This window comes from Chrysoperla carnea, chromosome 4 (genome assembly GCF_905475395.1).
Source record: "Chrysoperla carnea chromosome 4, inChrCarn1.1, whole genome shotgun sequence".
Classification (NCBI taxonomy): Eukaryota; Metazoa; Arthropoda; class Insecta; order Neuroptera; family Chrysopidae; genus Chrysoperla; species Chrysoperla carnea.
In genome coordinates, this window is record NC_058340.1 from 45,828,531 (window position 1) to 45,853,204 (window position 24,674).

At 28.8% G+C, this 24,674-nt stretch overlaps 1 protein-coding gene across 3 annotated transcripts in view; it reads right to left on the reverse strand.

Annotated features, from left to right (window-relative positions):
• Positions 1-23,681, reverse strand: part of LOC123297563 (sphingomyelin phosphodiesterase) — a 45,793-nt gene extending 22,112 nt beyond the window's left edge. For 2 of the 3 annotated variants that reach the window (XM_044879275.1, XM_044879279.1), the window contains exon 1: positions 23,663-23,681. The gene's annotated coding sequence lies outside the window, so the exon portion shown is untranslated. Of the gene's footprint in view, positions 1-26; positions 80-23,662 lie in introns of those variants that run through there. The other variant, XM_044879276.1, reaches the window with a different exon arrangement.
• Between the last annotated feature and the right edge of the window lie 993 nt (positions 23,682-24,674).

Genomic DNA, 24,674 nt, shown 5'->3' on the forward strand with positions numbered 1-24,674 from the left:
GAAAAAAAAGGAATATGATAACTTACAGCACAAAATCTATGCGTAACTGATATTATATTAATTTAAAAAAAAATTCAATTTACTTAATCACACAAAACACACGACACTTTTTTATAAAAATAATTTTAATTTGAGAAACAACACAATTAATTAAATTGAAAAACAGAAAAAATAAGTCAATATTTAATAACAAGTAATTAATTAATAATTAATATTTATAATAATTTAATAGATACAGTTCAATTGAATTTCAAAAGAATTAATTCATTTAATAAAATGACAATATTTTTAAAAGTTGTCTTTTTTATTTATTTTGTTTTTAATAAAATTAGTCTGATCTTAATTTCACTAAACAACAATTAATATCATTGCTCAGTATGGTACCGATACCGAAGATCATCAAGTGTTTTGTGATTGCGAAGAAGGTCTTTATCAATATTAAAATTAATATAAGAATTTATTTTACTTGACTGACTGACGAGTATAATCAGTGTTCCCAACTTAGTGGTTTTACCACTAAAACTAGTGGTTTTTTTCTACTATTTTTCTACCTTTAGTGGGAAAATAATTTAAATAATTTAATATTTTAATATCATTTCTGGCAATATTATTGCTCTTTATTTGTTTTTTAGTGGTTTTCTATCGCCTGTTTAGTGGGACTTAGAGTTGAAAGTTGGCAACACTGAGTATAATGTGTACTTGTTTATGTTGTCTTGAGTTTCCTACTTTCTATCACCAACTGGTGTTGTACATAATACTCACAAACAGTTCTTTTACAGAGTGTCATCCCAAAAATAGGCTGCATATTCGCACCGTGCGTGAGTTTTATATACTAATTATACGATACACTACTAATTATAGAATTGTATGGATGCATATATCGTATGGATTGCATTTATGACTTACATTGAAAATTTAATATTATTGTCTCACAAATTTAAATAAATAATTATAATAATTTACATTTAGACATAATATTTATGCAATTTGATTTCTTATTTTCACAATTTTTAATGCATTAAGTTTAATTAATAAGTGTTTTTCAATAGTTTTAATTTAACATTTTCTATAAGATTAACATGTAAAGAACTGCAAATTAGTCATAACAGCCTTCTTTAACGCCAAACGCCATTTTTCACTGGAAGCGCTGCCATCGACTTTATTGTCCCTACCATGACTACGCACACAACGAATTATCAGAATTGGGCAAAATCATCCCTATAGTTTTTCAGAGAGCGTTGATACTAGAGAGCATATCAATCAAAAGAAAAAGAATAGAATACGAAAGAAATAAGGACAGAGTTATGACATACATAATATGAATTTTATTCTTGATGTCATACTATGTATATAGAGTGTCCAATAATTCGATAACTTTTTGAAGGAGGTTCTAGTAGGATGTATTTGCAACAAATTTCAACAATAATCCCATGGCGAAAAATTAACAGTTCTCGTGTTGTAACATTTTAGATTTTTTTTTTCTAATTCTTATTTAATTGCATTTGTACGAGTGCAATTAAAGTAGTGAGACTAAGATTGTAAATAAAATAATGAAAAAATTCACAAATTTGTTAAAAAAGTTATTAGACATTATATAGTAATGTATTTCATATTTGAAGGTATATACACCCTGTACTTATCAACAATTCTTCATTGTTTTATTATCATAAATTTTATTGCTCTTGATAGTGTGCCTAGTCTCAACGTAAGAATGCAGAATAATGCTAAAACGAAGATGGTGATTAGGATTTTACAACTCATCTAATACTCCACCTTCTCCTATAAGTCTTAATCGAAACCATATAGGTCTTAAATTTGCATTAAGTATGAACGCGACAAATAGACGAACAACTCAATATCACGCCAACCGATTTCGATGATTCTTTTTAAGTGACAAGTTAGTTAGAGTATAATGTAATTAGAATTATTGTTATTTTTGGAGTCAGTGTCAGCCAAGTTAATGTAGTCTTTTCTGTCACGGTTGTTTCTTTGACTGAGACCGACTCCAAAAATAACAATAATTGTAATTACATTATATTATAGTTATTTTTTTACTTTTTAGTGCAAATTAATTTGTTTGGGAATAGTCTTTTTTGAAGTCGGTTTCTTTTTGTAAAAAGTTTTTTTCTATAGATTTTATAAAAATAGCTGGGAAATTTCTTTATGGTAAGAAATGAATACAAATTAACCATATGAAGTTAATATGGTTTTTTACATTTACATTTTGCAATCTTTTTTCATAATATGCTTAAATTCTAGTGCTATAGTTAATATACTTGCATATAAAAATCAAAAATATTTGGTTTTTTGCGCTTCTTTATTTGATGATAAAATATCAGTAGACAATGCATTTAATTAAAATTTAATTTGATAATAATATGTATTCACTATATAATTATAATTAATATAATGAATAAAAATATTTTTTTAATCAAAATTATTTTTGTTTGTTTATAATAATTTTTATTACGTAAATTACATCATTAAAAAACTGTTTGACTTATGATAACCTTTTACATAAAACACAAGCTTTTTTGTTTTAAAAATTAGTCACACCACATGGCTAAATGACCTCTTTTTTCAAAGTATAATGCCTCTGATTATTCTTAACTCTGATCATTCAGAAAAAATTTTAATTTACTGGAAGATATGAAAAAATCACGGAATACTGTTGGCAAAGAGTGCTTTATACAGGGTTGTCTTAAAAAGGTTAATATTAGATGGAGGGAGGATCGTACTTGTGGTACTTCAAGACAGATATTGTCTGAGAACAATCGTAGTTGTTCTGAAGATCTGATACCACTACCAAGGGCCTCTATTAGCAAAATAGTTGCGGCTTCTACAAGACACTAGCTAGGTGGTAGACACGCTGAACGCCTGGGCCTGGCAATGTATCATGATCATTGCAGGAGCTGTCACAGTGAGGAATAGGTGGAAACAATGTTTCATCTTCTCTGTCACTGTCCAGCTCTTACTTACTTGAGCCAGCTTTTCTTTGACGATGTCTCCGACCTGAAGTCAGTTGACTTCAAAGCACTCCTGCTACTCTTAAACAGCGCTAAATGATTCATGGAGTAGAGGCTGGGGTTGGGTCAACCTTTTTTCGGTATCAAAACGGACTCTATCTAAGTGTGTCCCCCCTAACCTAAAGGGAGAAGCACGATGTTAACGATTTTAATATAACCACATCCTTTTTTAAGTTACAAATGGTTATGGGAGAGGGGTTTTTTGCTTAAATAGTACTCGTCGATGTGTCACTGATAAAACCATAAGAATTTCATGAAATTCGAAAAAAACCAATAAAGTTCTGCTCAAAATAATAGTCAAATGTCATATGGAGAATATATTTATAGCATAGCAAGTTCTGGCTAAAATTTTAATTAATTATGCCTGCATGTGCTGCCTACTTATATTTGGCAGGGCTTGGCAAAACTAGACTTGGATAGTTGGAAGACTATCAAAGTTTAATCAAATATAATGGTTTTTGCAATCTAAAAGCTAATTAATATCCAACAAACAATCTTATCAGCTAGTTGAATGGTATCTATTTATAAAATAATTAATAACTGTTATGTACGCATTAACTTAACACATTTCTTTCAATAGCTATAAATAAATTATTTACTTAAACAATTAAGACAGTAAAATACACTACATATACTTTCACTCTACATAAGTCAGAAGTCAGAATATAATAAGTACTTAATCATATTTCAATCCATATTGTAATTTACATAGGTTGTGAAATCCTTTTTTCACAATAAGAGCGAGAGATGTCATAGCATCCGGTAGGAACTATGTATATTTTCTCTATAATTTATGTATTTATAATTTTAAAATTTTTTTTATTATTATTAAAAATTTAAAAACAAATCGAATTGTTGTGGATGGATTTTGACTTGACAACCATGAAATACCATGGCCTCATTGAGAATACTATTAATATTTCAAGATAATAGACTATAGAAAAAAGTGTCGGATATGTTTTTTTTTCTGACCCCCATTCGTCAAGCCTGCGATAAGGAGCATAGTTATAAAGTTATATATTAGGTCAATGGCCATGAAAAAGCAATCATCGTTGTTTGCTTTTTCATGGTATTAGTTTTAAAAACGCGCTCAGCGGAGGTTTCATATACTCCTCAACCTTAAAACATTAGTATTTTCCTTTTAGTTCGTATGAACAAATCTACTTCAGTGCTAATAACTTCTTCTATTAATAATAAATAAAAATTGATTATTTTTAATTTAATAAATAATGCCGAATTTAGTTTTGATAACTTTGAAATTGAAGGTGACTCAATGCATATAATTTATCAGTTAATGTAATCAGTAATAACCAATATATAAAGATTGGTTATTGAATTAGTATTATTTTATGCCTTTACGATTGGCCATGAACTCGTAATATTTAAATTTATCATTTGATAGCATGAATAAATTATTATATTACAATAGTTGTTATCAATTATTATAATATTTTCATTTTCTAATCATGTAATATTTTTATTTTAATATCAAAACGAAATACGATGTAGAGTGTGGGCAGCTAAACACGGGAAAGGATACCTAAACACGGAAAAGGAGTATACATAGGGGGCGCCAGAAGTACCAAAGCAACTAAAAATTATACAGTGAGTCGTGAGGAATGCACCGAAGGTCGTGAGGAATACACTCGCCGAAGTTGCACTGCACAAAATTTCCCCTAATAAAGTACAAGATAAGATTCAATTCAATATCTTGACTTCTCCCTCGAAAAAAAAAATCAAATCGCATAAGAACATTTGGGTTTTTAACATTGTTTTGACGTGTAGAAGACACTACTGGAGTTCGGTGCATTTCTCACGATTCATCATGTACATACAAACGAATATATTACCGAAAATCCAATCGCCGGAAAATCCAATTATAAATTGTTATAATGATAATAGTTACTAATTGAGTATATTAAACAATAAATATTATGAAATAAGTCGTGAATTGAAATGGAAGCAAAATACCTCATTTATACGACCGATGACATTCAAATGCGTAACACAAAAATTTGCAAATATATAAGTTCCGTTTTCTTCATAACGATCATTCAACTCAATGCCTTAATCAAATGCACATTCAGTTTTATAAATTTATTTATTAGTTTTTTAACCTTTTTCATTGTGAAAAACATAAGATCTGAGACATTCTGTACTTGCTCCCGTAGTGTATATACTATTCTGTTTGACGCTTCATGGAGGAAAAAGTTGACCTTTTCCACTTGGAGAGGAGAAAAATATATTTTCTCTTAGTGGTATTTATTGCTCTATCTATGATCATCATTTTGAACCATAAATTTTAGATTTCTGTAAAAATTTAAAATAGTAAATGCCAAACAGTTTATGGCCATCTTTATTGATATATTCAATGAATTATGACTTTTTAACACTAAAAAAAATTGAAAACTGTGCATATATTTTAGCTGTATAAAACAATCCCTTCGAGTATAATGGAAGGTGGTTAAGTGAGATAAAAAGAGGTGGAGGCTATATAGCAGTGGTTTTTACTTTTAAGTCCAGTGTAGCGGGCGGGTATCAAGCTAGTAATAAACAATCCTTGATGTAATAAAGCTATTAACCTTAAAAATGTAATCAATTATCACACTTTTATAAAATTAATGATTTTAAACTTTAAAATGTTGAATACAAATTGCTATCATTTAAATTTTTGTTTAATAAGGTCATCTCTGAATAGTGATTATGATTCCGTTGCGATGAGATTGACAAATATTACTTGTTTTATTTGAATTATAACTGTGTAATACAAATTCCGAGTTTCGTAAAAAATAGCTTGCCAGTCTAACTCTGTTTTCATATAATATTTTTATATCCATGGAAATAAAGGATTGAAATATGCCCAATCTGATGTCTGAATATGATGTCCGCTATCAAACTCTACAATTTTTGTTTAAGTTATATTTTGATTGGTTAACTACAAAACGAGATGTTAGCCATTATAGATTAAAATGACCCACCCTGTATGAGTTTGTTTTTTTACAAAAAAAGATTCAACATTTCAACTTGAAATTTGATGTAACTGAAGTTTCAACTAGTTATTAACTGAAAATTATAAAAAAAAAATGTAAGCCGCCGTCCACTTTTTTGGCTAAAAAATGATTCTTTATAATGTACTGAATAAAAAAGTATCAGGTCATTTTCCAATTTAAAGGGGGGGGCACCCCCTCAGGGCACTTTGAAAATTTTTAACATATAGTTTTATATAAATATTTACTCTCATTGATTTCCTGATTTCCGCCGTCCACCGATTTTATCAAAAAATGATTCTTTATAATGTACTGAATAAAAAAGTATCAGGTCATTTTCCAATTCAAATGGGGGGCCACCCCCTCAGGGTACTTTGAAAATTTTTGACATATACACATAACTGAAAAGTGGTCTTCGCCGTCCACCGATTTTATCAAAAAATGATTCTTTATACCGTAGTGAATAAAGAAGTATTGGGTCATTTTCCAATTCAAAGTAAAAAAACAACCCCCTAGGTGACTTAAAAAATTTTTAACATATAGTTTTATATAAATATTTACTCTCATGGATTTCCTGATTTCCGCCGTCCACCGATTTTTTCAAAAAATGATTCTTTATAATGTACTGAATAAAAAAGTATTAGGTCATTTTCGAATTCAAAGGGGGGGCCACCCCCTCAGGGCACTTTGAAAATTTTTTACATATACATAACTGAAAATTGGTCATCAAAAAATTGGTTTATCAAAAAATGATTCTTTATAATGTAGTGAATAAAGAAGTATTGGGTCATTTTCCAATTCAAAGTAAAAAAACAACCCCCTAGGTGACTTAAAAAATTTTTAACATATAGTTTTATATAAATATTTACTCTCATGGATTTCCTGATTTCCGCCGTCCACCGATTTTTTCAAAAAATGATTCTTTATAATGTACTGAATAAAAAAGTATTAGGTCATTTTCGAATTCAAAGGGGGGGCCACCCCCTCAGGGCACTTTGAAAATTTTTTACATATACATAACTGAAAATTGGTCATCAAAAAATTGGTTTATCAAAAAATGATTCTTTATAATGTAGTGAATAAAGAAGTATTGGGTCATTTTCCAATTCAAAGTAAAAAAACAACCCCCTAGGTGACTTAAAAAATTTTTAACATATAGTTTTATATAAATATTTACTCTCATGGATTTCCTGATTTCCGCCGTCCACCGATTTTTTCAAAAAATGATTCTTTATAATGTACTGAATAAAAAAGTATTAGGTCATTTTCGAATTCAAAGGGGGGGCCACCCCCTCAGGGCACTTTGAAAATTTTTTTACATATACATAACTGAAAATTGGTCATCAAAAAATTGGTTTATCAAAAAATGATTCTTTATAATGTAGTGAATAAAGAAGTATTGGGTCATTTTCCAATTCAAAGTAAAAAAACAACCCCCTAGGTGACTTAAAAAATTTTTAACATATAGTTTTATATAAATATTAACTCTCATGGATTTCCTGATTTCCGCCGTCCACCGATTTTTTCAAAAAATGATTCTTTATAATGTACTGAATAAAAAAGTATAAGGTCATTTTCGAATTCAAAGGGGGGGCCACCCCCTCAGGGCACTTTGAAAATTTTTTACATATACATAACTGAAAATTGGTCATCAAAAAATTGGTTTATCAAAAAATGATTCTTTATAATGTAGTGAATAAAGAAGTATTGGGTCATTTTCCAATTCAAAGTAAAAAAACAACCCCCTAGGTGACTTAAAAAATTTTTAACATATAGTTTTATATAAATATTTACTCTCATGGATTTCCTGATTTCCGCCGTCCACCGATTTTTTCAAAAAATGATTCTTTATAATGTACTGAATAAAAAAGTATTAGGTCATTTTCGAATTCAAAGGGGGGGCCACCCCCTCAGGGCACTTTGAAAATTTTTTACATATACATAACTGAAAATTGGTCATCAAAAAATTGGTTTATCAAAAAATGATTCTTTATAATGTAGTGAATAAAGAAGTATTGGGTCATTTTCCAATTCAAAGTAAAAAAACAACCCCCTAGGTGACTTAAAAAATTTTTAACATATAGTTTTATATAAATATTTACTCTCATGGATTTCCTGATTTCCGCCGTCCACCGATTTTTTCAAAAAATGATTCTTTATAATGTACTGAATAAAAAAGTATTAGGTCATTTTCGAATTCAAAGGGGGGGCCACCCCCTCAGGGCACTTTGAAAATTTTTTACATATACATAACTGAAAATTGGTCATCAAAAAATTGGTTTATCAAAAAATGATTCTTTATAATGTAGTGAATAAAGAAGTATTGGGTCATTTTCCAATTCAAAGTAAAAAAACAACCCCCTAGGTGACTTAAATATCTTTTTCTCTCTTTGATAGATGTGTTTCTTTTTTAATTCATTTTAATATGTATTTTCGATATTCAGTAGTTAAAATTTTTATGAAGAATGAGTATGTTATTAATGCAGTGTGTAGTGGGTGAAGATTTTTTAAGTTTTTGAATTAATTCAGACTTTTAATTAGTGGAATATGTAGTTTATGAATTAATTCAGAGTTTTAATAAATGGAATATGTCGTTTTTGAATTAATTCAGAGTGTTTTTTTCAAGTGAATTTGTAAAATCTGTGAAAAGCATTGTTTCTTAAATGTTGAAAGTGATTAAAGTGAAATGAGTGAAAATCAGTGAAAATTTTCTTACAAGGAATGAATGAATGAAAATCAGGAAAATTTTATTACAAGGTAAGAAATTTAGTATTACGAATTCAAAAAAGAGAAATCAAAATTTTGTATTTGTTCGTAGTATGAGTTTCACTTACTGTTCTTAATAATTTACTGGAAAAATTATTATTAATTTAATATTCACGTTAATCAAATAAAAGTTACATCATGCGAAACAAGTTTGGAAATAATTTACCAACGGTAACGCATACAGCGACTATACTTTAAAATTGAAACAGTATCTTAAATAAAATAATATTATGTGTATTATATACAGGCAGCATGTACGAACCCACTATACAGAATGTTTATTAAAAATGGAAAAACATATATCTCTTGGTCATTAAAATCGAACTACTAAAATATTTTAAGCGTTATAACTATTTATTAGTAGTTATTACTAATTATTAGTAATATTAAAATAGTATTATATCATATTTTAATTAAAAATTTTTAAGTTAAAACTTCATTTAAAAAAATAAAATTTCAAACCGAACCACGGGGGTGATGAGCCCTCTAAATCGAAAAATGCCTCGCTAGTTAATTCTTCAGGACGTTATAAGGAATCCTTTTTTGGCATTATAAAAATTAGGTTCAGCAATGTATATGTAAAAAAATTTCAAAGTGCCCCGGGAGGGGAGGGGATTTCTTCCATTGAATTGGAAAATGATCTAATATTTTTTTATTCAGTACATTATAAGAAATCATTTTTTGATAAAATCGGTGGACGGCGGAAATCAATAAGGATAAATATTTATATAAAACTATATGTAATATATGTAAAAAATTTTCAAAGTTCCCTGGGGGGTTGTTTCTTACTTTGAATTAGAAAATGACCCAATACTTTTTTATTCACTACATTATAAAGAATCATTTTTTGATAAAATCGGTGGACGGAGAAGACCACTATTCAGTTATGTATATGTAAAAAATTTTCAAAGTGCCCTGAGAGGGTGGCCCCCCCTTTGAATTGGAAAATGACCTGATACTTTTTTATTCAGTACATTATAAAGAATCATTTTTTGATAAAATCGGTGGACGGCGGAAATCAGGAAATCAATGAGAGTAAATATTTATATAAAACTATATGTTAAAAATTTTTTAAGTCCCCTAGGGGGTTGTTTTTTACTTTGAATTGGAAAATGACCCAATACTTCTTTATTCACTACATTATAAAGAATCATTTTTTGATAAACCAATTTTTTGATGACCAATTTTCAGTTATGTATATGTAAAAAATTTTCAAAGTGCCCTGAGGGGGTGGCCCCCCCTTTGAATTCGAAAATGACCTAATACTTTTTTATTCAGTACATTATAAAGAATCATTTTTTGAAAAAATCGGTGGACGGCGGACATCAGGAAATCCATGAGAGTTAATATTTATATAAAACTATATGTTAAAAATTTTTTAAGTCATCTAGGGGGTTGTTTTTTTACTTTAAATTGGAAAATGACCCAATACTTCTTTATTCACTACATTATAAAGAATCATTTTTTGATAAACCAATTTTTTGATGACCAATTTTCAGTTATGTATATGTAAAAAAATTTCAAAGTGCCCTGAGGGGGTGGCCCCCCCTTTGAATTCGAAAATGACCTAATACTTTTTTATTCAGTACATTATAAAGAATCATTTTTTGAAAAAATCGGTGGACGGCGGAAATCAGGAAATCCATGAGAGTAAATATTTATATAAAACTATATGTTAAAAATTTTTTAAGTCACCTAGGGGGTTGTTTTTTTACTTTGAATTGGAAAATGACCCAATACTTCTTTATTCACTACATTATAAAGAATAATTTTTTGATAAACCAATTTTTTGATGACCAATTTTCAGTTATGTATATGTAAAAAATTTCAAAGTGCCCTGAGGGGGTGGCCCCCCCTTTGAATTCGAAAATGACCTAATACTTTTTTATTCAGTACATTATAAAGAATCATTTTTTGAAAAAATCGGTGGACGGCGGAAATCAGGAAATCCATGAGAGTAAATATTTATATAAAACTATATGTTAAAAATTTTTTAAGTCACCTAGGGGGTTGTTTTTTTACTTTGAATTGGAAAATGACCCAATACTTCTTTATTCACTACATTATAAAGAATCATTTTTTGATAAACCAATTTTTTGATGACCAATTTTCAGTTATGTATATGTAAAAAATTTTCAAAGTGCCCTGAGGGGGTGGCCCCCCCTTTGAATTCGAAAATGACCTAATACTTTTTTATTCAGTACATTATAAAGAATCATTTTTTGAAAAAATCGGTGGACGGCGGAAATCAGGAAATCCATGAAAGTAAATATTTATATAAAACTATATGTTAAAAATTTTTTAAGTCACCTAGGGGGTTGTTTTTTTACTTTAAATTGGAAAATGACCCAATACTTCTTTATTCACTACATTATAAAGAATCATTTTTTGATAAACCAATTTTTTGATGACCAATTTTCAGTTATGTATATGTAAAAAAATTTCAAAGTGCCCTGAGGGGGTGGCCCCCCCTTTGAATTCGAAAATGACCTAATACTTTTTTATTCAGTACATTATAAAGAATCATTTTTTGAAAAAATCGGTGGACGGCGGAAATCAGGAAATCCATGAGAGTAAATATTTATATAAAACTATATGTTAAAAATTTTTTAAGTCACCTAGGGGGTTGTTTTTTTACTTTGAATTGGAAAATGACCCAATACCTCTTTATTCACTACATTATAAAGAATAATTTTTTGATAAACCAATTTTTTGATGACCAATTTTCAGTTATGTATATGTCAAAAATTTTCAAAGTGCCCTGAGGGGGTGGCCCCCCCTTTGAATTGGAAAATGACCTGATACTTTTTTATTCAGTACATTATAAAGAATCATTTTTTGATAAAATCGGTGGACGGCGGAAATCAGGAAATCAATGAGAGTAAATATTTATATAAAACTATATGTTAAAAATTTTCAAAGTGCCCTGAGGGGGTGCCCCCCCCTTTAAATTGGAAAATGACCTGATACTTTTTTATTCAGTACATTATAAAGAATCATTTTTTAGCCAAAAAAGTGGACGGCGGCTTACATTTTTTTTTTATAATTTTCAGTTAATAACTAGTTGAAACTTCAGTTACATGAAATTTGAAAAGTTGAGCTAAATGAAATTATTTTGAGCAGCATTATATCTGGTAGAGCGTTGTATAGACCTTTTAGAGCAATTCAATATACACTTAAATTATGTTCTTAAAATATACGAAGTAAAATTTTATTGAACAACCCTGTACGTAAATTTATTTATTAGTGAACTTTGGATGTACGGTATAACTTTACTAATTTAACGGAAGTTTTTGTAGCGTCAAATTTTTCCAATTTACATTAATTGATTCTTCTTCGAATTTACAGACTTTGAAATACTACTTAAATAATGGCAAAAATTAAAAAAAGTACATTTTTTCAACACCAAAATTGTTTTTATATTTAAATATATTTTTAATATTGACCGCTGCTTATCGGTTTATGAATTAAAAAAATTTTTTTTTAATATTAAGTTACATTTTAATATTAATAAATCGAATAAATTAAGAGTCAGCAAATGAGACTTTGAATAATACTTACTGAATCCTTTGTTTTATCAAACTTTGCTGCTTACTCAAACATTACACTGCATTATTTATTGCATTCAATGCATTATAAATGTGTAAAAAGTAACTCATTCAGAAATTATTTAAAACTTTGTAAGCGACTTAAAAAACAGTTTATTACAATATATTTAAACAACTAGAATCGGACTGTTTTAAAGTTAATATATTTTTCATTTTTTTTCCTTTACTGTCATTTTCCAATACTTATACTTTCATAACTCCCTACAATGAGGAGGGAGTTATGAAAAAATATCGGAAAAATGTGGACAAAGATTGATTTATATAGGGTTGTTCAATAAGATATAGTCACGTAAACGGGAGATATTTGGTCCAAAAAGTTGTTACCACAATAATAGGAATAAGATTTTATTTTAAAGAGTAATGTATTATTTTAACTCATTATATACAGGGTATATATACCAATAGTTTATACAACGCCAGATAAAGTTAAAGTACATTGGTATCCTTCGTTTGGAAGCTAGCCGAATCTAAAATTGAAATTTGAACTCCTTCTCTTTGACTTAAATCCACACGCGAGGCAAAGGATTTATATACCTATAAGTACTGTTAAAAGTGAATGTTGTTTCTAACTTGCTGATTAAAAAACAAAAAATTGTATTTATATGAAACCAGCTTCTCTGGGTTTGTTGTACTGAAATACTGGTCTCATGTGTACAGGGCATTACAAAAGTTTATTATTATTTTTTTAATTCAAAATAAACTAAAAGAAAAAACGTTGCAACTAGATTTGAAAAAAATTGCAGTTCAATTACTAAGTAAACAGAATAAAATTATTTAACAATAATAATGTAATTATACATTAACATAATTGCTAATAATTTTTTTGTCACGTTTAGTTCAAGGTTACCTATTTTACATTTAATTACAAATGATTAAATTGAGTAGGAAGTGATTTAATTATGTTTTTTTTTTTTATTGAATATTCATTCATACTAATTTTTTAATTAATGTCATATATATGTATAGATAACTCTTATACCAAATGGGCTGTACTTAAATTACGTAACGCATTTGGAACGACTTTTCAATACCTACCCCCCCCACCACTATGTTACAATCACGTGTTACATACGGGGGGTCGGGTAGGGATTGAAAAGTCGTTCCAAATGCGTTACGTAATTTAAATACAACCCCTTACCTGTATGTACTTAAATTACATACCTTTTTTTTAAATTTATTTTATTACCTGTAGAATAAAAATTTTAACATGCACAGGAAAAATAGGATGATTTTGGAAACTGTACTGTACATTTAAGAGAAAAAATACTTCTGATAAAATTGCTAAGCATACATACCGATTTGTTTTCGGAAAAATAAATATGTAAAAAAAATTGGCTTGAGTTTAAAAATATCAGTTGAAGTAATTACTCAGTATATACCTGTAAGAGAAACGTTTATTTTTCAATCACATAAGATAATGCTTTTTCATATAGAGAACTTTTGAAACTACAACCACACTTCAACGCGAGTGCTTTGAGGTATATCCAGTGTGTGGGATTCTAAGTAAATTAGAGTGTGATGAATAGTACATTATGATCTTGTACCATGAATCACAATAATGTACCATTTTTACAAGTTCTATCCATTATTGTTTAATATTTATATTTCGAATGCGTAGGAATAATATATCTAAATTTTGATCCCTGGTCATTGACTTTATAGTTATACATAGACTAAGCATTGCCTATCTTTCCGTACAGTGAGAAGCGGGTCAACATCTGAGGTAATTGCTTAGGTCAGCTAGAGATATTTATCAAAAAAATACATTTATCAAAAGAATATAGGGACATCTATCAAAAAAATATACATTGAATGTAGGGACATAAATGCTAAATTTTCGTATCACAAAATGTTTTACATAAAACATCGTGATTTCACAGAACTTTTTCGCTTTTTGCCCTAAAAAAATACTTATCACGTATCACATTTTTTCTTACGAATCTACAATGGATTAGACCTAAGCAATTACCTTAGATGTTGGCACGGTTAAAATCGTACGACACTCAGTCTATGTAATGTAATGTCAATATCCCTGGTACTACACTCTCCCCTATATAATTTTTGTATTTTGTTTATTACCGTTATACATCTATCTTTTAAGCGGATGTAGATTTATACACAGAAAAAATCAAAAACAAAATAATAAATAAACAGAACAAAGTGATGTTGATAAAATAAACATGAGTCAATAAACGTGGTATACCTTGTGTTGTACACCTTTCTTTCTCTAATTCTCCACGAGCAATGAGTACTTTGTGTTGCTATGAGTGTGTGTGGATTACTTACTTATTAATAATTATTATTATTATAGTCTTTTGTGAAAATGACGTTATTTTTATTTTATTCAATTCAAAGATCATTGGACTATTAAAATGAATTGTAAACATTTAAAAAAGTCAGAAGAATACTACTATTTGTAAATACAATCTTTTAAAACTAATTACCAACCACTAAAAATAAAATAAATAATTTAAAATAAATCAAAAACCCGGCTATGTTAAATAAAATCTTGAAAAGAAAGAAACAAGTTCAGTAGTTTACATACTTTAACAGTCGGGGCCCCGAATGTTAATCTAAATTACTGGACTTGCTACTTTCTTTTCAGATTTTATTTAACGCAGTCGGGTTTTTAATTTTATAATTATTTATATTATTTTTTAACTTGGCATTTGCAAAAAAATAAAAAATAAGTCAAGTGAAAGGTAGATAAGTTCTAGGTTATATAAGGCTTACATATATAATGTTCTCAATCAAGTCGGTTCGACCGTTTAGGGGCTACGATGTCACTGAGAAACACACAGACACGCACAGATAAACACTTTAAACTTATAACTCTCCTTCTTAAATCAAAATCAAAGTGATGGTCAAGGACATCAGATGAGATGAAAAAAGGATACTTAGAGAGCTATCATTTTTGGGGACAAATTTTTGGAAATATCTTAATTGAAATTGAAATATTTGAGTTGACTTTGTTCTGTTGAATTATTGTTTTGAATTACCTAATTATTTTACTATTTCACTTTTCGAAATGAATTGAGCCAGGTTTATTTGACCATTCATTTCCATAGTAATTATTTATATGTTAAAATTATATGTCATGTCTTTTCCAAACTGAATCGATTTTGAAGATCATCGCCAATTTTTAAGTTTTTTCGGGTATGGAACCCTATGCTCGCACTATGCTAAGAACACTTTTTGTTAAAGTACCTCTCAAATAATACCAAAAAAATTTAAATCCGTGTTTATCCGTTTAGATGCTACGATGCCACCGACAGACACACACACATAGCGGTCAAACTTATAAAACCCCTTTTTTAGTTCGGGGGTTAAAAAAGAAAATCACTCTGTATATTTGCGTTAAAATTCATTTAGCATGCTAGAAATTTGAATAATTTTATTGAAACCAATGATTTAATCAATAAATTGAACGGTATCTGCAACGCAATATCCGCATACAATTGATGACGTATACAATTTCTATAAAATAAAGAAATCAGTAATAGAAAATTAGATTAAAACCAATTTCAAAATTCGAAGAATTAAATTGTAGCAGTACCTATATCAACACCGTAAATTTTACACTAATTGTCATTATTCCCAGTATTTTTTCAAGGACTTGCGACAATTGTTATAATTCGACATAATTAATTATCAAAAATATCTTGTTAGAACATCAAATAAAGCTTACATTTGAAACTAATTAAATAACATTTATTAATATTTCCGGTTTATAGAATAAAATTATTAACATTCTGGTAGAAAGTTATTGTCTTTATCTCGGAAAATGGAATAAAATTTATGATTCCGGTTTTAAGAAGTAAATTGTCGAGCTATAACTTCGGAGGCCTTACCCACCACCTTACTCATCCCTAGCTACGGAAATGTCCGCGAAAACTTGCAATAAACAACTGAAGTTGTATGGCTAGTACATACGAAGATATGTTTTAGATATGATTTTAATGTTTTGTCAAATGTGTATTGGGGTAATCGGTAAAAAAGACCTGGAAAAACAGATCTGGAAAAAATAGGGAAAAAAAATAGACCGAAAATTTTAAAGACGCGGAGTATTGTTCCAATTACGAGCTGGATGGGTTGGGTTTATCGACTATAGAGAAGTTGGTTGGGTTTTGAAGTTTTTATCCCTTGCGTTCAGAAATGAGTCACTACTACAGAAATTTTATTCGGTCTATTCCGGGTCTATTTCTTCCTAAATTCGTCTATTGATCTGGTACAAAAGGTCATATTCACAATGACTTGTTTATTTGTTTGTTAGTTTGTTTTTATATTTTTATAAAGTATTATTGTAATTCTCTATCTTGTCTAGGTATGTAAAGTTAACTCAGAAATGAAAAATTTCAAAACACTTTTCACTATTTGTTCACAGAAGAGGCCCTTTTCCAAAAGTGATTACTAACAACTTGAGCATCGTAAGTCACTCTATATAAAAAAATTGAAAAATTTATTAATTAAAATTTTGGGTAGTTGACTGTTTTTTTTCGGGGTCCCCATGACAGAAAAGAGTTCACTGCCCAGAATTTTAATTAATAAATTTTTAAATTTTGTGAGTGACTTACGATGCTCAAGTTGTTAGTAATCTCACTTATGGAAAAGGACCTCTTCAACAAACTAAAAATGATAGTACTTTCAAAAAATTTCATTCCAAAATTAACTTTACATACCTAGACAAAAGAAAGAATTGCAATAATCCTTACTTCCTTACTTATATAATAAATGCGAAAGTAATTCTGTCTGTCTGTCTGTATGTATGTATTTATGTATGTATGTATGTATGTGTAAGTAAGTACTAGGTACTAAACCGATTTGAAAAATAATTAGAGTTCCGCACCAAGATAATAAAATCGATGAAATTATAAACAAAAGGAAGATAAGCGACGATATTTGAAGTGAAGGTTGTAACACTATAATATTTAAAACTGAAGTTGTCCAGCGAAGCGGGTATTTCACAGCTAGTGAAATAAACAAATAAACAAGTCATGGTGAATATGGACTTTCGTGTCAGATAAGTTTGTCAATCCATATGATGCAACAGTTTAAAAAATTTGATACGTGATTTGGAAAAATCGATTGTAGAAAACTGCTGTGTTAACTTTACATGCTTTGTATACATAAACGATGTCATATCCGTTAATTATATAATAAAAATTGTCATTATGTTGTATACTAATAAAAATTTGGTGAGGTTTTATAACGTTTATGGGATAGCCACTCAATTTGATAACTTGCAGTAAATACTTGAATTGAGAATTGGTTTTAGAATTATTTTCATGAATTACAAATTTATTATATTTCTATAATCTTGAAAGCTGTTATCTTGATCGTGAGATCAAAAAATGTACAAAACTATAGCGTCAAATTACCATTTTTTATAAACCAAAAATTTGAAAAAAAGCTATAAGGCGGTAGTTTTTATTTTTAAAGTTTGTAAAAGCGGGTAACTGCTAGTTATAATTGATGACATTCTTATTGCAGATAAAATTTTAAAACATAAAAATACGCCAACTGACGCATTTTTCTAAATACCAAACTAGAAAGTCTTTGCAACCTGCCTACACTGAACTTATTCGGAAGCTTATGTGCCCAACCTATAATAATCATTGCCACCCTGATTCAGTAGTTAGAAGGTTATCATAATACGAAAGTGAAATTCGTATATAGATACAACCTTTCAAAATTTTAAAAATACATATTGAAGATTTACTATTGGTAATGTACAAATTTCTTAATAACTATTTACTAATAATGTAAACAAGATTTTAATTTCACAACAAACCATCATTTATTAAATTACCACTTTTTAAATTCAAAATGTATTAATCAATATTTTATCAATAGAGTATTTAGTTCAAGAACACTCATACTTAACAAGTGCAACCAATTTACACTAAATCGAATTTGGCATATATGTGAACATGCTGGATAAAAGTACAAATATTGCTACTTGACAAGTAAGGTCTGTTACGCCAGCGACGCAAAGTACGGAATGGCATTTAAAAAATGTCAAAAGTAGGTACTTTTTAGGTGCTAATTAGGTATCAATGTCAAAAATTAGGTGCTCTGTAACTTACACCTCAATTTACGATTAGTTTATACCTGATTAATCATTCGTCGTTTTTTAGAGAAACCTGTTTTAGACCCCTTGTTTTGCGAACTTCTACTAATTGCGTTTCCTTAACATTCATCATTTCATTATTTCTGATTTTGGTACCTAATTCGCATCTAAAAAGTACCTAATTTTGGCATTTTTTAAATGCGATTTCTGTACTTGCTGGCGTAACAGACCTTACTTGTCAAGATATAAGACGAAAAGTAAAAATTAAAGTTTTCGATATCTGAAATAATTTTCAAAATATCGAAAATGCAAAATTTCAACTATTCAGCTTTCGATATTTCGAAAACGAAGGCAAATATCGAAAATTGAATTCTTTTTTTCGTCTACATTCATGCAGTTATAGCAAAATTCATCATCAAAGTTGAAAATAAGATAAAAATAATTTTAACCCTAAATCTACCCTGCTTTTACATCCCTTATATGGATGGAGACACTTCGTTTTTTCTTTTCTACGTCATTGCTTATATGTATACTTTCCATTAAAAAATTTTCATTCATTTCAAGTGAAAATTATCAAAAAATTTCAAAATATGTATGTCGTTTTTTGAGATTCCTCCATAAAAGCCAATGTATTTTAAATCGATTTTCAATGATTTTTTTCTTAAAAATTTTATGGATATCTATGCTGAAATTTTAACCACATACTCTTGTAGTAAAAATCTACTTATAAAAACATTTTGAACCTTTTAATCAAACATTGTTGTCATGCTCATACATCCTTAAAATACAATTCATGCACTTTTGTCAAATTGCAGATGGTAAAAAAAAATTAATTTTAAAATTAATGGGTTATTGACTTTAGGGTTCTCAAAAACCAACACGTCTCTGCTCTACCATGTTTAAGTTGCTTTGTAAAAACGTCCATTTAATGTCCGAATCGTAAATTAGTTCAGTGTCATTGTTAAAGAAAATAGTTTTTTTTTGAAAAATAAATACTTATTTGCTTTTTTATTTATGTGAATTTAACCTACATTACGAGTGTAAGACTATGTATGTTATAAAAGAACTTGTATACGAAATTAAAATTCGCCTTGTCTATTTACATGCTAACAATAATAATATAATTATTTAAAAATTATGGTAAAACTGTTATTGAACATATTGGAATTATAATATACACTAAACATGCCCTGAATTTATATCATGCAAAATTTATTTTAGAATTACCTAACTGGCCAACAGTCAATACCAGCATAAGTACAAAATGAAACTTATTTAGTAAAGGTTTTGATAAAAACCTATAATTACCTAATCACGACATAAATCTGCAACATAAAACTGATTTTTCTAACTAGTCCATTGAAAAGTTACAGAGGACGCAATTTAATTTTTAAGATATCAAGGAGGAGCAAAGGTAAAGTTGCGGGGTTCTAACCCATATCTCACGGCCGCTGGAAATCTTGGAAAAAGGGTACAAATGGTTTTTATGTTTTATCTGACATACTATAGGTCTCCCAAAAAAATTATTCGAATTTTTTGTTGCGAATAAAATTTTCTACAACTTTGATCGAGTAACTTTTAGTTGTAGAACCAAAAATAACCAAGTTATAAGCAAAAATTGTTGAAAATTTGAGAAAAAAATTTTCTATTGGTGGTTAGTTATTCAGTACTTTTTTCTGATCATTTTACAAAAAAAGGATATCAGACCATTTTTATAGAGGGGTTTTTAAGGTTTAATTTTCTTGCAAAACTCTTTTGAAAAACCAAAAATTCGAGGATTTCAAGGGGATAATAGGGAGGATGTTGACTGAAGAGAAAACCTTGCAGTCTTGGAAATTGTCAGTTGATCATACCCTAACAAATTAACGATACCTGATTAATTTGTGATAACTCATACCGGGAACCAACTATAATGGAAAGCGAAATCGTGCTTAGAGAAGCATCAAGAAGAAGGGAATGTTTCTAAGAAAAAAGAGGTAACCTTTTTTCAAAAACAAATAAGTAAACTGACAAACAATTTAGGGATTATAACCATCCAATTCAATTTAAGGGACTATAGTATGATCTCTACTAACTTCTTTCCGACTTTTTGGCTCTTTTTAGTGCATTTTGCAAGAATTCAGACGTGATTGAAGATAAAGGATATTAGTTTTGGGTTTTGGCACCCTAGTAAACATATATTTTCGTTAATTGCATATTAAATTAAACATTCTCTTTTCGTGAAACCCCTTCTCATTAAAAAACATAAAGCCGTGTATGCTGAACTCGCTCTCTTGATAGATAGCTAATCTAAAATTTAAATAAAACCGATACTGATTTTTTACCGATAAGCAAAACTCTCTCTCTTCTTTGTCCATTATTCTTTGTATAATGTCCCTTTAATAACACTACTATGATATCATAAAGTTCTGTGTTTTTGAATTGTTTATTCACGTTAGCGTATAAAAACACACCGATTAAAAATTACGTATATGTATATTATTTAGTGATATTAATTAGGTGTTTTTATTATTGTCCCAGTTCAGCCATATTTATACATTTCTCAATACTCTTGAACAAGTTTTAAATATAACATACCTTTATGAACAATTTTTGTTATTTATTTATAAAATTCATAAGCGTAACAAGGATATGTACATGAGTGAAGCCAAACATTAAACTCTCGCATACTCAAAAGCGGATAAAGGAGCGCCAACAAAGTTAAGTTTTAGTTTATTGTTATATAATATAAATTTGGTAAAAATGATTAATGCTTGGTTCCGGTGATCTTTTCGGAGTTTTTATTTTATAATGGAACGGCTTATTCAAAATAGTTACAGCTACAAATAGTTTATTAACTGTCAAAAACAATCATGAGCAGCAGTCACTAAGGTCATATTTCCTTCTCACAAGATGCTTCTTATTATTAAAATTGGTTCAAGAGGGAAATAAAATGTAATGTAAATTAATGAAATAATTTACAATTCTTATAAGGGCATAAAATGGATATTTATTTTATTATAAAAAGAAATTTATTAATTATTAGAATTTTAAAACTTAAGTTCGAAAAAATCGATAAATTATTATAAGATATGCTAAGAAAATATTGTTTTGTCCACTTAATTTAATGCCGGGATTGTATTTTCCCTTCCAAATGAAGAAATTTTCTATGAAACATTTTCTTACAAAAGATACCCATCGAAAAAAAATTTTTGGCTCAATTTTATTGGATCATCTCTTTAAGCATTTAAATGAAGAAAACTTACGCAATTAAATTAGAGAACAAAATTTATTAAAAAGAATCATTTTATTACTTTAGCCAAAGGTTGAAATTATTGGGATACTGGATAATATAACCCCTCCACCCTCGTGTACGCTCATGACAAATACGAATACTAGCGACGAAATACCCGCTTCGTCGGACAACTTCAATTTTAAATACAAAGATTATTGTGTTATAACCTTCACTTCATATGCCGGCACTTATTCTCCTTTTGTTCACAATTTCGTTTAACTCCTAAAATCATCAATGTTTCTATCTAAAAACCTTCTTCTTGAATCACTATCTATTAGAAAAAATCGCATCAAAATCCTAGGGGCAAAGCATACATAGGGGCATAGACAGCGGGCAGCGACTTGGTTTAATACTATGTATTGATATAGCCAAATGTATAAGCATAAATTGAATTACATTTTCATCAGCAGATCAAGTTTTCCGAACACCAGACTTTTTTTACCCAATAATAAATATAATAAACTTGAAATAAATGAATTTTTAATTACCATATTTACTCTAATTCAATTTTGTAAGGCTTATACTGTAACTGTTTGCTGTTCCTAGCCTAAGTTGGAGCTTAGGTTGTTTTAAATTGCACTAAGCCAGGGCTTCTTAAACTATGGGTCGCGACCCCATTTGGGGTCGCGTAACAAAATTCTGGGGTCGCGAGAGGTAAGAATACAATTTAACAGAAAATGTTTTTTAACTTGTAAAATTATTGTTATAAAGATAAAATAACAATTATCGTAGATAAATATATCATAAAATCTTCTAGTTCGGAAAGATTGTTTGTACCTGCATTTCTATTAAGAGTATTATAATAACTTGAATAACATTTACTATGAATTATGAAATGTTGTTGGAATTAATAAAAAATATAAATTTATTTTTGTCAATCTCTAAAAGCCGAAATAATCCCGAGAAATAATTATCAACAAAATTTCTAGGTATTAATGCTGAAGAAACAGCTTTAACACATATTAAATCCCAATATCGTTCAGCGATAAAAAATGTTAAAGAGGTTTTACGTCCAGCAGTTTCAAACATTCCACCCCACCAAGATTTGATTTGTTATGCAATAAAAAACAGGCACATCCATCTCATTAAATTTTTAACTTATACTTTAATTTAATACTTACCACGCAACTTCTTGAATATATTCGAGAGAATTAAGACGGTCAGAATCCACTTTTATTTTTGAAACTATAATAAATACAATTTTATAATTTTTTGTGCAATTTTTAATTTTAGATTTTTGTATGTTTCAAAACGAATTCTAAACTTATATATTTTCATATGTATATGTTTATTGTTACCTAATAAATAAATCATCAAAAAATATTAATTTATTTTTCTTTTATATTTGTATGGGGTCGTCAAGAAACTCGCAATCATAAATGGGGTCGTGAATTACAAAAGTTTAAGAAGCCCTGCACTAAGCAAATGAGTCAGAATTAGGGTTGTTTTTTGAAAGCCTTTATTTTAGATTTTTGAAACACAGATGGGAATGGCAAAATTATAAGAGTTCCTCTTTTGCCATTTTTCAACTGAACCCTAAAAAAGGAACCACTAAAAAAAATCAAGCGAATAATAAAAACGGAACTGTTAATTAAAACAATAAAATAAAATTATTGTTTTATATAAATACCTATAAAAAAAAAAATTAATATGATATGTATTATGCATTGCTTATGGTGACCCACTGACCGCTCATCAGTAAAACGGTTCATTTAATAGCATCGTGCGACGCGACATTAATTACCTATACACAAAAATTGTACTGAAATTTTTGCACTAAAAATATAAATCAGGGTATTCAACTCCGCAACTTACTCCAAACTACATTTACAATTTCAAAAATTTTTTATTAGTAATAAACGTGTTATTAAAAAAATATATTATTTATTATTATAACAAAAAATAAATAAGTAATAACTTTCTACACTTACCAAAATAAGAAATGAATATAAATAAAAATCACTCAGAAATATTTGAAGAAAGGAGATAGTTTTAAATGAACACTTAGAAAATTATAATTAGAAGATCTTTTTATCTGAGCACATTTTTTTAAAATAAATTTGTAAATTCTGTTTACAAACACGCAAAATAATTTTATAACAATAACAATAAACAATAACAATTCATTACTCATCCACCGTCCACCGCGTTCAACAAACAATTTCAAACTAAACGAATGTATAGTAGAAATGGGTCACAAATGTCATGACGACGATGATGATTTTTAAGTGGAAGTTATACAGTTGCGCTCTTCATAGGATTAATAAATACCTCTTACAGGCGCGTAACTAATTGGAAAACAAAAGATATTATTCTTAAACAGTGCGCTCTTATAAGATAATCAACAATCGAAAATAAGGTCAACTTTTAACGCAATCCAACATAGTTTGACTCAGTATACCTTTACTCACTTCGATTTGGACTTGGTTGACTTTCATGAGTCAATTTAGGCAGCTATTAGGCTAAACAAGTGGAAACAAACAATTGGCTGAGGTAATTGTTGAAATACCATGTATAGATAGTGTTGATTAGAAAAAGAAGTTAGCCACTCATAGATAGCCACACATATATAACTGATATCCCATAAAACTGATATCCCTCACGCAAAAACAGTCATGTTTCCGAAAAAATGTTTCAAACAAAAGTAGTTTTCTTTTCTAAGGACAATTTTTTACACTTTTGTTCTATTTCTAACGGTTTACAAAATGGATCCTACGAACCCAAGACCAAATTAACCCATGTGGCTCAGTTACGAAATCGACCTCATATTTTATTCTTAAGCAGGCTATAAAAATTTACTGATTAGGTGATTTTCATACCTGTGAAAACAAACACCTATATCTACCAAAATTTTGTTCGAAGAACCAATATTTTTAAACGTTACAAACTTCGGACTAAAGTAAGTATACGTAATTAGTGTCAAAATGGCAAATAAAAGTGTAA